Genomic DNA, 16,769 nt, shown 5'->3' on the forward strand with positions numbered 1-16,769 from the left:
AGAGTTTGAAGGTTTCTGGATGTAGGTTTAGGTCTTTTATCTATGTAGATTGGATCTTAGTGTATGGTGATAGATGCGGGTCTATCTTTTTGTTTCTACAGGCTATCAGCCAGTTGTCCCAACAACATTTACTAAAGAGGCCTTCCCACTTGGTTGGACTGTCATTGGTCTTTTTGTCAAAGATTAATTGGCTGTATCTGTGTGGGTTCCCTTTTGATGCTTCTATTCTATTCCATTGATCTTCCTTTCTGTCTTTGTGCCAGTACCAGGCTGTTTTGATAACCACTGCTCTATAGTATGTCCAGAGGTCCGGGATTGTGATTCACCCTGCTAATTTCTTATTTTGGTTAGATCTTCTTCCATCTTGGTGTTATTTGCGTACACTATGGCTGTTGATTTTCGTTCATTAATTTTGTACCCCGCCACTCTGCCAAACTCTCGTATAAGTTCTAGTAGTTTCTGTATTGAGTCTCCTGGTTTTTCTATGTATAGGATTATGTCATCTGCATATAGTGAAAGCTTGACTTCTTCGTTTCCTATACGTATGCCTTTGATTTCTTTTTCTTGTCTTATGGCCTCTGCAAGTACCTCTAGGACTATGTTGAATAGCAGTGGTGATAGCGGGCACCCTTGTCTTGTTCCAGATCTCAGTGGGAAGGGTTCTAGCTTTTCTCCATTCAGTATGATACTGGCGTTGGGTTTTTCATAAATTGCTTTGATTATGTTGTGGATTTTCCCATCTATGCCTACTTTGGCTAGAGTTTTTAGCATGAAGAGGTGTTGGATTTTGTCGAAAGCTTTTTCTGCATCTATTGAAACTATTATGTGGTTCTTGTTTTGCAGTTTTTGGATATGGTTTATAACATTTATGGATTTCCGAATGTTGAACCATCCTTGCATTCCAGGGATGAATCCTACTTGATCCGGATGAATGATCTGTCTGATGATTTTTTGAATTCTATTGGCTAGGATTTTGTTGAGAATTTTAGCATCAATGTTCATCAGAGAAATAGGTCTGTAGTTTTCCTTCTCTGACGGTTCTCTGTCCGGTTTTGGGATTAAGGTGATGTTGGCTTCATAGAATGAGTTTGGAAGGGTTGCTTCCTCCTCTATTGTTTTGAAGAGCTTGTAGAGGATTGGGGTTAGTTCTGTTCGGAATGTTTTGTAGAATTCTGTAGTGAAGCCGTCTGGGCCTGGGCTTTTTTTCGTTGGGAGATCCTTGATGACTGTTTCAATCTCTACCTCGGTTATGGGTTTATTTAATTCTTCAGTTGCCTCCGGACTGAGTTTTGGTAAGAGGGGAGCAGGAAAGCAACTCCCAGGAGGGGCTCAGAGATCTAGTGCCTTTTGAAAGGAGAGAAGAAATGACATCATAGTTTATTTTAAATCCTCTTATCCCACAGGAAGCCTGATGAAATGCCATTTGAGGACAACCTCGAGAGTGAGAAAAATCTCAGTCATCTTGACAAGACCCACATTTGTCAGCAGTCCTTTGAACACAATGGGAAAGAGAAAACTTTCAGCGGGAAGAAGATAGTCCTTACGTGTGAGCAAGTTTATACCAAGGAACCATGTAATAAGCAACCTGTCAGTATGGGAGAAGAAATTCATATTGGCTACTATAAATCTTGCCTTAGCACCAAACAGAGAACTGACACAGGAGAAAGTTTGTATGTGTCCAATGAATGTAAAGAAAACATGGACCAGAAGTCAGAACTCATTAGAGATCAGATCCTTCAAAGTGCAGAGAATCTGTATAAATGCACTGAGCGTGCAAGAGCCTTTAAGCCGCAATTATCTCTCATTAGGCATCAGAGAATCCACAGTGGGGAAAATCCTTATGAATGCAGTGAGTGTGGAAAAGCTTTTTCTCGTAAGTCAAACATGAGAGCACATCAGAGAATCCACAGTGGGGAAAAACCTTACAAATGTAGTGAGTGTGGAAAATCCTTTTCTTGTAAGTCATACCTCATTGTACATCAGAAAATTCACAATGGGGAAAAACCTTATAAATGTAGTGAGTGTGGAAAAGCTTTTACCAACCTAACAGGCTTGGTTTATCATCAGAGAATCCACACTGGGGAAAAACCTTATAAATGTAAAGTGTGTGGGAAAGCTTTTATTCTTAAGTCACACCTCATTAGGCATCAGAGGATCCACACTGGGGAAAAACCTCATGAGTGTAGTGAGTGTGGAAAAGCTTTTATTCGCAAGTCACACCTCATTATGCATCAGAGAATCCACACTGGGGAAAAACCTTATGAATGTAGTGAATGTGGAAAACGCTTTTCTCGAATGGCACATCTCCGATCACATCAGAGAAGTATCCACACTGGGGATAAACCTTATAAATGTAGTGAGTGTGGAAAATGCTTTGCTCGTAAGTCACACCTCATTAGACATCAGAGAAGTATCCACACTGGGGAAAAACCTTATGATTGTAGTGAGTGTGGAAAAGCTTTTATTCAAAAGTCACACCTCATAAGGCATCAGAGAATGCATACAGGTGAAAAACCTTATGAATGTAGTGAGTGTGGAAAAGCTTATATTTGTAACTCAAGCCTCATTAGGCATCAGAGAATCCACATTGGGGAAGAATCTTATGAAAGTAGTTAGTGTGGAAAAGGCTTTTGTCATAAGCCACACCTCTTTAGACATCAGAGGGTCCACTCAGGATAGAAATTTTCTGGATGTCATGAGTTTGGAAAAGAATTTTCTGATAAGTCAACATTTGATCACATCAGAGAGTGTACTCAGGTGAAAAACCTTATGAATGCAGTGAGTGGAAAATCTTTTATTTGTAAGTCATACAAATAAAAGAAAGAATATAATATAATATATCCTCATTAGACACCAGAGAATCCACACTGGCTGAAAACCTTATGAATGTAGTGAGTGTGGAAAAGCTTTTTCTCATAAGGCACACCTAATCATACATCAGAGCATCCACACAGGGGAGAAACTTTACAAATGTAGTGTGTATCTTAAAGGCTTTACTTACCAATCAGGTTTCATTTGACATCAGTGAATCCATACAGGATAAGAAGCGCACAAATGTAATGGGTCAAAAATCCTGTTGCAAGCAGTCAAGTTTTATTAAACATCACAATTCACATGGGAAAGCATGAATGTATTACATGTGTGTTAAAATTCATACACAGACTTTTTGAGCACAGTGGAAAGGATATGTGCTTCAATAATTAGCATATTCACAGAAATGGGCAAGCCTACTTCATTGACTGAAAAATCAATTGTCCACAGTAGATAGATTATACCTCATGTGCTGGTGGTGCAGCTGCAGGCCTCAGGTACCTCTTCCATAGGGCCAATTACAGCACTGGAATCAACAGGTCACCCTTAGAAGGTAAGTCAGTTTCCCACATAGATCTCTCTTAAAATGTTAGACTCAGTGTTTCTTTTTCTTAATGCAACAAATTCCAGTGACACCCAGGATTGTTGGCCATATGTCATCTCTGAACCACAAGGTTATGTAGGCATTGTCATCAACAGCACTGTAGCACAACTACCCCAACATATCTACAATGTAAGTGCTGAAAAAGCCCATGCCCAGGGGATTTGCTGGTGGGGTAAGGAACCCAAGCTCACTCTTGGGGATCTTAAAGTATGAGTTACCTGTTTCTTAAATACTGAGCTAAATATTGGTAACTCCCCACACCAAAATTCATGGAGCCAACTGTACAAACTCATCCTTGGGGACCTTGGAGATAATAGTTACTTAGTAGCTCCAGAAGGACCATGGTTTTCTTGTACTTAGGAATCACCTCCTGCATTTCGGGGATGGGATTACTACATACCAACACAAGAATGTGTACCCTTGTCCACATAATTCCCCAAATATACTACTATTTGGGGGAAGGAAGAATACACTGTGAACTGGACCAGACTGCTAGAAAAAAGCGGACTGCCTCTGCCATAATACCAATTATTGTTAGATTGAGAATAGCTGGATCCACAGCTCTGGGAGATGCTGCCCTCATACCTAGGAACCAAAACTTCCACACATTAGGTAAATAAGTGGATATGGATCTCTCTGAATGAGAAACTTCAATGTCCAAACAAAATCCTCCTTAAACTCCTTGCCCAAGGCTATTCTCCAAAACAGATGTTGACTAGATCTGTTTTTAAAGATTTATATTTTGTTATTATTATTATTATTTTTATTGGAAAGGCAGATATACAGAGAGGAGAGACAGAGAGGAAGATCTTCCATCCGATGATTCCCCAAGTGAGCGCAACAGCCAATGCTATGCCGATCCGAAGCCAGGAGCCTCTTCTGAATCTCCCACATGGATGCAGGGTCCCAAAGCCCTGGGCCGACCTCTACTGCTTTCCCGGGCCACAGGCAGGGAGCTGGAAGGGAAGTGGAGCCGCTGGGATAGAACCGGCGCCCATATGGGATCCCGGTTGTGCAAGGCGAGGACTTTAACCACTGCGCCACTGTGGCGGGCCCAGACTAGATCTGTTTTTAAAACAATAAGGCCTTTGTATGACCGTGGGAGAAACCTGCTACTTCTATACACATTGATTTGAAAAGACTCTCCCTAGTCAGAAACTACTGCATAAACTTTACTGATTAGCAAATTAGTCTGGACTGCACTTCTTGGGGAGAGACTCAGCTTGGATGCAAGACTTGAATGGAGAACTAGGATCAATTTGGATCCTTGGAGATCCTCATCGATGGAAAAGTGAAACACTTTCATAGTACCAGTGTTGAAAAAGCCCTAGACTTCATATCATTTTCAGCAGATTTGCACACTCACACTTATGGGACACCCAGCCCCTTACACTCAACAATCTGCTGACTTCCAGGGAGGCTGAACATCCTCCCTGTCATGGCATGTGGAGAGAAAGACCACAGAAAATGGAACTTGAGGCACTTACCATCTGTCTGTGGCAGGCAGAGGAGCCTGTCTCACCATGGCATTTCTAGAATGCTGAGGCTGCAGGATTCTGGGATGTTGTGACCAGGCAGTTGCTGATTGGACAGCTTGTATTGTATGTTCATAGAGCCCTGTGACTTCAGAGATGCACCCAATCAGAATGCTCCCTGTCACCAGAACAGCACAATGTGTTATGTGACTGAAGCAAGAGTGACGTCTGAGGCTGCAGCTCAAGTTTAGAGCTTTGACATCTCACTTGATTATGGTCCATCAAAGTTAGTGTGCTATCACCTTCATGTTGGTTCAACTCATCCATGCAAGTGCCTGTGATGTCACTGTGATCTGGAGCTTAATACAACCTGTGGCAGCTGAGAGGCAATCCTATGAGTGTCAAACATCCACAACCATCCCCCCACACTTTTTATGTTCTCTACCCATTTGGTTCATTTTGCCATGGATGTTACAGATCTTACATACATATTTCTTCTTTGGTTGCATTTCGTTTTAGTTAGTCCCCTTTCCTACTCCTTTAGTCTCTTGCCTATATACACCCCCACTACCTTTTTTCATTTAATGCTTTGTGGTAATGCCAGATTTTCAGCTAAATGATTTTGTACAGTATCTGCATATATAGTGACTTTTTGCTGTCTGGCTTATCTGATGTATTTTGACATCTGTTGTATACATAAGAGATTTCTCACTCTTAACATGTCCGTGGAGTTTCTCTCTTGATTGTGTTTCCTGACATTTGCCAAGATCAAGATTGTTGTGGAACATTTTTTTCAATCTGAATTGTTTCTGTCATATTGACAGGTTGTTTGTGACATGGCTCTTTAGTATAAACTGGCTCACTCATAAGGAATATCTTCTTCCCACTGAAACATTTTTCTTGCTCATTCTGTTCTAAAGATTGCAGGAAAATGTGTGTCTTGTACTGCTGAGTGAGATTTTCCCCTCTCTGGAGGCTAGTCTCAGGGACATTAGTAGAATTCTTTCCCCCAAATGGCATTTCATTATGCTTCCTATTGAAAAAAAGATGAAATAAATTATGGAGTCTCTACCTCTCCTTTCAAAAGATACCTCATATCTGGAATATAAAAAAAATATTTCTTAATCTTAAGCCAGAGCTTTGTGGCTTGACTCAACAGAGAGAATAATGCTCAAGCGTTGTAAGCCTTCTATGAAGTCTGACTGAGCCAGTAAAAAATGACCCTTGGCACCCCATGGCTCTGCATAAGCCTGCAGAGTGCACACACCCAGTGACCTACACAATCGCCTCCACTGCCTAGTTTGACTAAAACTTCGTGTAGATTATACATCCAGGTGGGTGCAAATAGAAAACACAGCAGTTTAAGTCTTAAGAGGCTGTAATCACCAACCAGCTTCTTCTGGGTCTCCCATGAAGATGCCAGATATTTTGAAATGTCTGACTGTTTTTCTGGTCCATAAGGAATGACTAGGATGTTAATTGCTGCCAGGATGTGAACCAATGCAGATATGGGATCCCAGCAAATGTAAGTAAGGCATGGATTTATCCACTAGGATACCATGCTATGCTGCTGGGTTTGATCTTTTGCAATGACCTATTTGAACCTTTGGATGACACCTGCAACAGTTCCTAGATGAACTGAAAAAACCAGTTGCTTTATTTTGTCTCCTCTCTCAATATGATTACTCACATGGCTTCCTATCTCTGAGATCGAAACAGCCATAGAATGACAAAGGTACATATCAAATGTGCAGTAGGAGCTATTTCCTGGCTGGTTGAATGAATGGGAAATGTCTTACCAACAGGTTCCTGCCTAGATAAGGAAGGTCATGGGACACTTAAAAACCTAAGACATTATGTTGTCTCCGTCTCTCTTCATGAGGCACATCATCTCATTGCTCTCTCCCAAGAAATGCTATTCAATTCCCTCTGCTTTTTACATTCAGTTGGTCACTTTGCAAATAAAACTTCTATATGGAAACATATATATATATATAAATTATACTATACATACTATATATAGTTTATACTATATATATTTACTTTATGCATATACAAAATAAAAACAATAAAATCATTTTACAAATGTGTTTTAATATACAATTTTACTTTCAGTTCATGTTTCACTTATGGCCTGAACTAATGCTAAGCATCTTTGGGAATGCCTTTCTCTTTGGAATTATTATATAATTTATGTCATTACAACTTGCGTGAAGATTATGTCTTGACTTTGCTGATTAGCTCCAAGCAGCTCATTTATTCTGTAGGGATCTGAAATGAGAAAATGAACACATATATCCTTGAATCACACTGAAGAGTTTCTTCTTCAATGCTCAAGGAGAGTCAATGATGTTTGTTGCCATTCTAGATACAGCAGATTTTTAATATTAGTAAAATGCGGACATTTATGAGCATTATTTATAAGCATTACATCTTTTTTACTAATGTATGCATATAATAATTGTTTTAAATTAAAAATTTCAATTATTTGGAATTGTGTACTTTTAGTTGAAAAAGGACAATAAGCATAATGTGGCACAGAAATTCAAAATAAGGCTTTGGGTTTCTTATATCTCATAACAGTGCCAATTTGTCTTGTTTTGGCTATTCTGCTTCAAATACAAATTCCTGAAAATGTATCTTGGGAGATGGCAGATGGTGATTTAAATGCTTGTGAGCATTGAAAAAAACTATATAGTTCTCTTTATGGGTATATGCTGGCAATGTTTGAAAGGCATTGTTAGAATAAACTTAATATGGCATCTGAAGAATGCCTGCTTCTCATCAGCTGTCCTTTTGAAGAAACTTAAAAAAAAAAAAAGAAAAAAAATCAGAGACAATGCCATTCAACATGGACTGAACTATGTATCAATTCCCTGTCCACTATATACTGACCTACCTGAAAGTCCCTGGTTGACAGAGTTTTCCAACGTCTGTGGTGCTGATTCTTGCTCCAACCTGAGGATCACATCAGGCTTTTTCATGTGGTACCCTGTTCATGAAAAATAAAGTGAATATGGTGAAATGACTACTAGTCTTATCAACTACTGAGCTTTATACACTCTTCTTTCATTTGTCATCTATACATCTATTCATCTAATCTGCTCGGACAGGACAGAATTTCACCCACAGACAGCAGATTGTTATAGGTCTCCAGCATCACCTCTCTGTACAGGGTCCACTGAGTACTGTCCATATTCTGCCATTCCTCCAGGGTAAAGTCCACAGCCACATCTTCAAATGACACCAATACCTGTAACAGCACATGAATCCTCAGTTCTGGATCACTGCAAAGAAATACTGACAGGGCATTTTATGTATATTTAATTTGCAACTCTTATGAATGCAGCTTAAATTACAATCACTACAGCATCTTACAGCAATAATACAATGAAAATTTCTTGTCCTGCATTACTTCTGTAATTCCAATAGTCCAATGAAACATTCCTTATTCTCTTTAAGGGTGCTTTCTCTAAACATTCAGATTCTAATGAATTGTTGAAGGTACCACTAGAATACACATTCAATCACTCCTCTTTGAGCAGGCATCTGGATTATTTCCATGACTTCGCTATTGTAATTGTGCTGTTCTACATATAGCATTACACATCCCTTCTCTTATGCAGTTTTCATTCCCTTTGGATATATTCCTAGGAATGGGACAGATGGGTCATATGGTCATATGGCAGGATTATTTGCAGTTCTCTAAGTACTTTAGATACTGATTTGCATAGTGTTTGCACTAGCCTGCACTCCCAAGGCAGTGGGGAATTTTGGGAGGAATCCCACAGACTACATATTTGTACCATAAAATTGAAACTGAAAAAAAAATGCAAGAAGTACATTTCTAGTAAACACATCACTCTCAGCTTGTTCTTGTTATTGCCATTCTGATCTTCAACTAAATTAAAATCAATAATCATAAACATTCAGCCAAAATACGAACTCAGGAACTGTATTAGTAAGCTGAGTGTAATTCTTCTGTGTGTTTGATTTGCAACTTCCATGGATTCAGCTTAATTTATAACCTGTTTAGCAATATAGAGTAAAAACAAAATAAAGTATCTTGTTCCGTATTATTTTTACAATTCTGAAGTTACAATCCCCTTATTCTGTATCACATTGTTTTCTGTAATAATCATATAATAAATATGGAACATAATAATGAGGAAATCTTTGAATAATCCATGAATGTTTTTCTCACATATCTTGAGATATGTAAAAATCATATTAAGCAATAACAAGATTCAATTTTCTTATTCCAACTTGAGATAATGAAAGAATGGAAATATTATTAAACTAAACTTGCATAAATAAATATTTCCTACTTATATTAGAATTATATATATATGCTTCCAGTAATGTAAAAATATACATGTAAGTATCCCATAATCTTTTTTTCTATTTTTGAATATGTACATATTAATATCCCTTCCAGTTTCTGTTTTACTTATTATGGAATAAGATTTAAGTTAAACTAAAATTTTAATTTACTACATAAAGAACTATAGCATAGTAGGAAAACAAACTGCAATCTCCCACAGAACTATCTTATAAGTAGCAGCTAATATCACACTGTCACAGCCTGCATGCTGAACAGAAAATACACACATAAGGCAAATGCCACAAAGTAACACAGATTTTTTAAATTATGTTTAAGAAGTCCTTTAACATTAATCACTTATATGGCTTTTCTTCTTTTTTTCTAGTTACTTATTTACTGAATTTATGTGCAGAATACATGTACTTATTTACAGCATTAATGTTGCTGATATATACAGTTTCAGCAACAGAATTATACTTCTTTTGTATCTTTCCTTTTTCCCGTTACATTTCTAAACATTTTATTTTATTTATGTCTTAAATTCACATTGCACTGAAGACCTGAATTTTTTTCATTAAGTGATTCAAATGAAAGTAAAATGACCTGAGTAAGGTAAGGACTATCAATGTCATGAGATGAAAAGATATATTTTAATCATATATAGTTTACAAACATGGATTATTGAAATGAGAATAGAATATCATCCTTCACCATTTGTTTGGTAAAGATATAAATCAAAGAGATAAGATCACATTTTTGGTTTTGTTGCTTGTGATTCTTTACACTACTCTGCAGAATAGAATGTCATATCTGTTTATCCGTATTTAGGATAGTTCACTGAACATCTTACCCTCTAGTTACAGTTGTTTTGATGAAATCCACAGGATTTTATTTTTCACAGAAACAGTCTATTGTATACATAGAGTATGTTTTCCTTATTCAGTCATCTAATGATGGACACCTCCTTTCATTCCATATTTTGGCATTATGAACAGTGCTACTATAAACAAGATGGTTACAGGTATCTCTTTCACACCATGTGTTCATAACTTTCAGAGCATACAACTAGCTGTAGGATTGCTCAATCATCCAGCAAGCTAATGTTTAATCATCTAAGAAATTTTATACTATTTCCCACAGTTACTGAATGATTTATAATCCAACCAACACTGTATAGTAGTTCCAATTGTTTACATCATCATGGGCATTTATTATCTTTCCTCCAAATATTAATAGCCACTCTGAAAGGGATGAGATGATATTTCATTGCGATCTTCACTTACATTTCCCTGATGGCTACTGTCAGAGAACTATCTACTGAGGTCTTTTTGTGATTGTTTTACCAAACTGGGGAGTTTTATGTTGTTAAGATCACATAGAGATTGGAAGGTAAAACTGCCAATTTGAACAACACATGGAACTTCTTATGTCATGATATTTGACCAGTTTTTAAGTGCAATGTAGAATCCGAAATCAAAGCACAAAAAGGGTGAATACTAGAATGGAATTTAATTTCATCTGGCTGAGAATTTAAAACTGTGCTTCTGGGAAGGACTTCATTAACATGACACACTGATGAAAACACTGTAGATTCACTGACAAGTGGGATGATAGCAACTAGCTAAAAATATGTGTAATTGAAGACTTCAGTAGAAATTTAAGACTGTGAAAACCAAATGCTCCCAAAATCTAGCAAATGTTATACTCCTAATAATAAAAGAAACACATACTACAAGTACAATCTCCCTGGGGGGGGGGAAATATTACCAAATGAAATATGACTTTTCTTCAGATTTGTTGATTTTCTGTCTTCCTGTTCTGACAGATTTGTTTACTTGAAAATCACATTGACAGAGAGAGAAGTTGGAGAAGTGGGCTCAGCACAGTAGCCTAAGGGAGAAAGTCCTCACCTTGCATGCCCTGGGATCCCATATAGGCACCAGTTCATGTCAACTAACGTACTTCCAATACATTTTCCTGCCTGTAGCCTGGGAAATTGGTAGAGAACAGTCCCAAGCCTTAGAATGCTGCACCCATGTGAAAAGCACAGATGAAGCTCCTGGCTTCTGACTTCTAATTGGCTCAGCTCCAGTCATTGCTGCTACATTGGAAATGAACTTGCAAATGGAGATTCTCTCTCTGTATCTCCTACTCTTGTACACTTTCCTTTCCAATAAATAGTGAATCCTTTATATGAGGTTTTACTTTTGTTTTGTTTTTTTTCCTTTTTCTTGATCATGTTTACACAGAGATCCTAAGGGGAAGGTTCAAAATTCAGGAAAAAGTGGGTGTGATCTTTGTTTCCAAATTTTCTATTTTTTCTTCTTGTATAATCCTTTTTTAAAGATTTATTTTATTTTAATTGCAAAGAGTGGAGGAAACACAGAGAGAAAGATTTTCCATCTGATGACTCACTCCCCAAGTGAGCGCAATAGCCGGTACTATGACGATGCAAAGCCAGGATCCAGGAATGTCTTCCAGGTCTCCCACATGGGTTCAGGGTCCTAAGGCTTTAGGCTGTCCTTGACTACCATCCCAGGCTGCAGCTGGGAGTTAGATGGGAAGTGGAGTTGCCAGGATTTGAACCAGTGCCCATATGGGACCCCACCACATTCAGGATGAGGACTTTTAGCCATGAGGTCATGCCACCAGGCCCATCCTGTATAATCCTTAAAAAAGTTTTAGACACATGAAGACTACAAGATCTAAAATCCAAAGTATTAAATTCATTAAGTAGTTTCTCTGGTCACATGTAATTAAGTTAGAAATCATTTAAAAAATAATTTTAGTGTCTGGCATGGTAGCCTGGTAGCTAAAGGAGATGCCAAAGAGGCTTCTGTCAATACTGGGATCCCATATGGGCACTAGTTCATATCCTGGCTGGTCACTTCCCTTCCAGCTCATTTTTTTTTTCCTGGGAAAGCAGTAGAGTATGGCTCAATACCTTCAGACCCAGCATCTTCATGAGAAACCTGGAAGAAGCTATAGCTTCTGGCTCAAATAGGCTCATCTTTCACAGCTCTGTTTATTGTGACTAGTTGAGTAGTGAACCACTGCATACAAGAAGTTTCTCTTTGTCTCTCTGACTTTCCAATCAAAACAAAGTATAAAATAAATTTAATAAATTGTGTCTCAACAATGGTAGTATAAGCCATTTTGTAGTCATCAAAGTTTCACTGCTATTTATATATTACAGCCAATTCAGTGGGCTGGTTTTAGGAATTGCTTTGCTAACATTAAATGTAGATGGGAGGGTAAAATGTTATTAAGGTCAATGGATGGTAGAGTTACAAAACAAATTGCATCGATTGCAAGTTAAATAGTAATTTTGTATAACGTTAGAAATATGACTGTCAAATTACATGCTATCTAGTGGCCATGAAAAACAGGCTATCTGCCAAAGACCTGAAGCATGGCTTCCAGCTGTGCATTCAGAACTTGAACTGTGAAATGATTGGAGATTCTAAAGCGATAGAGAGTTCTTCCAGTCAATTACAATGTCATTGTTGACGGGGAGGACAGCTGGGCACTCCTCCTCTGCTGTCTCCTTTCCTAGTCCATAGGAGTTGTGCTCACTTTATGGAAAATGGACGTATCAACAGTGGTTCCTGCAGCCAAAGAACATTGATGCTTCAGCCCCTCATTGGTCTCAGTGCCTGTTCACTGGAAACTCAAAAGCAATAAAAACAGATTCCAAAATGGACAAAGACTAAGACATTTCTACAAAGATAACCAAAAGGTGATTTAGCATGATAACATTCTCAGCATGGTTTATCATTAAGTGAATGGAAATGGTAACCACAATGAGATACCACTTTATATGCATTGCAATGCATTTCATTAAAAAGGGTTCACAAAGAGAAACTTAAATTACTGATCTAAGTGTAAAATGATGAAACTAATATTAGAAACGACACTAGAAGACTGCCTATGTTGTTAACATTCTCACAAACTTTGAAACCAGTACAGGGTGTTGACTGGAAAAAGCAGGAAACAGGTTAGTGTTTTCATGGTCTGCCTTTGTTTCCTATTAAAGCTGTTAGTATTTCTGAACTGAACTGTGGAAAGGTAGGCGAGCTTCCCATAAGTGCACAGTTTCTGCCCTAAGTGTTCTACTTTCAGCTCAGGTTTTAGTTTTTGTCCCGGGAAAGCAAGAGAGGATGGCTCAAATCCATGTGTTAGACCCAAAAGAGGCTCCTGGCTTTAGGTTGGCATAGCTCTTGCCATCGCAGCCATGTGTGTAGTAAAGTTACAAACAGAAGATTTCTTTCTCACTCTTCCAACTTCTCTCTGCAACTTTGGATTTAAAATAAAAACCAAAGAGAGTGCAACAAGGGGTCAACCATGTGCTTTAGCAAATAAAGACACTGACATCCTCATATCCTACATGCTCAACCTCAGATCCAACTCCCTGATAACAGGCCTGGAAAGGAAGTTAAGGATTTCTCAAGCACTTGGGTTCCTGTAATCAAGTTGGAGACCTGGATAATATTTCTGATTCATGGCTTCAGTCTTGCTCACCTCTGCATATTCTGGATATTTGAGGAGGAACCAGTAGATGGGAGATGTCTCTTCATTTCCCTTTCTGAGAAGCTATGCTTCTCAGATTTATAAATCTTTATTATTATTATTATTTATTACATTGCATTATGTGACACAGTGTTATGGGCACTGGGATTCCCCCAAACCCTCTCCGAACCCTCTCCCCATGGTGGATTTCTCCAGCTTGCTGCATTACCACAGTTCAAATTCAGTTGAGGTTCTTTCATTGGAAATATTTACCAAGCATAAAGATTGGCGTCTTATTTTCCTAGTGGGTTCAATGATTTCTTGGTGAGACCATCTCTAGTCTGAAGGTAAAGCCAGCAAATTATCATCCCAATCAATTAAAAGCCCCAAGATAACATCAACAACCATTTACAACCTTATGGCATTAATTGACATAGTATTGATTAATAGTATGTTAATAAGAAAATGCGGGTTCTTAACTACATCTTGTGATTTCTTCATAGACATTTCAATTTTTGATTTATATTCAACCAGATTCCATAAACCTCAAAATGGCTATAGATTAATATTCAGCTGTCTTGTCTATTTTTATTTTTGTATTTAGCTGTCTATAGGGTTGAAGCATGATTTTGTTGAACTTAGTTGTTTTTCGGATGGTCTGAACTGGCTTATAACTCTAGCAAGACATGTGTTATCAGTTCAGGTACAGAACCTTTTTTTTTTTTTTTTTTTTTTTTAGGATGGGTGTGCGGAGAAATCCCCAAGTACCCCAGTGAGGCATAACAACAAACAAACAAACAAACAAATAAACACCCTGCAACAGGAAGCGTCATTGTGTCATAGCAAGGCAAGTTGCCATGTGCCTCACTTTCCATCCAGCTCTAAGTTAATGTGATTTGGAAACACTGGAGATTGCTCAAGCACTTGAGTGGGAGACTCAGAAGGACCTGCTGGTTATTCTCCGACATGGTCCAGCGCTGACCATTGTAACCAATGATGACTCAATCAGCAGATTGCAGACATATCTGTCTGTCTGTCTCTCTCCTTCCGTTTCTGTGAGTCAATCTTTAAAATAAACAGATTCTTTTTAATCTTTAATAAGCAAACAAGTAGTATATAACTCTCTACACACATTCCTGGAGGGACTCATGAATATAATACAGCCTCCAAATGCTATATAGCAGCACACGATTTCAGCAATTCTAATAAAGCAAAACTATAAAGTTAATAAATAGATTTTTGTATATTTGAAAACTTCTACCACTCCCAAATGTTGAGTGTTTATTTTCAGGTAGCTTTTAAATAAATTTCATTTTATCATGTATTGTAAGTAAACACCATTTCAAAATTTGAGATCCTACAATCATTAACAAGTTCTTCATTTCCATATGAATCATGTAATAATAATCATGTCTTGATATGGCATCAGAAAACATGGAAAGATTCAAATGGCTTTTATAGTTCCAATGTCTTATTTATAACAGTGTTATCTTCTTTCTCTCATACTTGCTTTTTCACTGTAGTTTAGATACCATCGTAAAACTCCTAAAATATAATGTAAAGCAAGCTGAGAAGTAAACAAACAACTTACTGAAGGTACGTTTGTGTTCTCCAGCCTGGGAAGCATTTAGTGGGCTGCAGGGCAACACCTGCAAGAGAGAGTGGAGAGAGGGAGTTATGAAATCGTCTTGGTTGTCCCTAGTCTGCTTAATGGTTCCTACTGTGCTAAGCAATGTCAAGACAGGAAGCAGACTCAATGACTGGAGACACAAAAGCCATCAGCTGTCCGGGGCAAGAACAGTGCTTTACAAGTGTCAGGAAGCTGTCCTTGAACAGTATCAACAATGTCAATGATTGGCAGTGGTTATGTTCAAGTTATCGTTTGGTTAGTGCCAACAACTACTACTTATTTTAAAATAATGTTAATTGGCCTGGCACTATAGCCTAGTGTCTAAAATTATCACCATGGATATAATGAGATCCCGTATGGGTACTGGTTTATGTCCTGGCTGCTACATTTCCATTCCAGCACCCTGCTTATGCCTAGAAAAGCATTCAAGGGTGGTCCACTGTCTTGAGACCCTGCACCTCCATGGGACTTGTAAGGAGTTCTTGGATCCTAGTATCAGATTGGCTCAGCTCAGGTCCTTGTGTTTACTTGGGGAGTGAACCAGATAATGGAAAAGCTTTCTCTCTGTTGATTTTTTTTTTTTTATGCCTGACTTTCCAATGAAACTATTAATAATAATAAAGTTACTACAAAGCACTAATTTTTTTTTCAACAATTTGTTCAAATTACAAAATACTCTAGGAAAAACATTATATTGCACTAAAACTATGCTATATAAAAACATAAAAAAATGCTTATGTGGCATTAAGGATCCCTCTATTTCTACAGACGAGCTGCATAGGACTCCATGTAAGGACTTCCCTTGGAACATTCATTGCTGTTAATACTAAAAACTCTATAGAAGGCATACATCTTTCAATCAGAGTAATTTTGTCTAAATATAGATATAAAATGGATATAATACACATTTATTCTATACACTTTTCTAATACTTGTTCCCAAGGAAAGTTCTTCAGACTTCAATGACACTTCCCAGTTCCTGAACCTTCAATGACACTTGACTTTGCCATTTTATTTGCCTTAGCCCTTAGGACATCCATAAATACGACAGCAACATAGTTTGACAATTGTTTTAACATAACCTCATTAAGCAGCTGTGTTAGTGGGAACAGTCAGAGAAAACCATCAGTCTTGACAGAGTGAACGTCATGATACAGGAGATTGGGCTGCTGCTTGGGATAGATCACATCTGATCCCCAAATGCCTTGTTTATGCCTACTAGCTATGTAACAGTTCTTATGCAGTTTACTGCTGTTGTGCCTGGAACACAGTGGGTGAGTTCCAAGAACGCCCTGGGAAACCTAGATGGATTCTTGTTGTTGGGCTAAGCATGGAAGAGTCCTGTTCAAGCGAATCAATCAGCTGATGGAACTTCTCTCTTCTTTCTGCAGTTTATCTTTCAAACATACATAGTAT

The 16,769-nt window shown here is 38.0% G+C and overlaps 1 pseudogene; it reads left to right on the forward strand.

Annotated features, from left to right (window-relative positions):
* The first annotated feature begins 1,416 nt into the window (after positions 1-1,416).
* LOC121166964 lies at positions 1,417-3,205 on the forward strand (annotated as a pseudogene).
* Positions 3,206-16,769: the final 13,564 nt, after the last annotated feature.

The sequence above is a fragment of the Ochotona curzoniae genome, unplaced genomic scaffold (assembly GCF_017591425.1).
Source record: "Ochotona curzoniae isolate NIBS_2020 unplaced genomic scaffold, NIBS_Ocur_1.0 contig_1170, whole genome shotgun sequence".
Taxonomy (NCBI): domain Eukaryota; kingdom Metazoa; phylum Chordata; class Mammalia; order Lagomorpha; family Ochotonidae; genus Ochotona; species Ochotona curzoniae.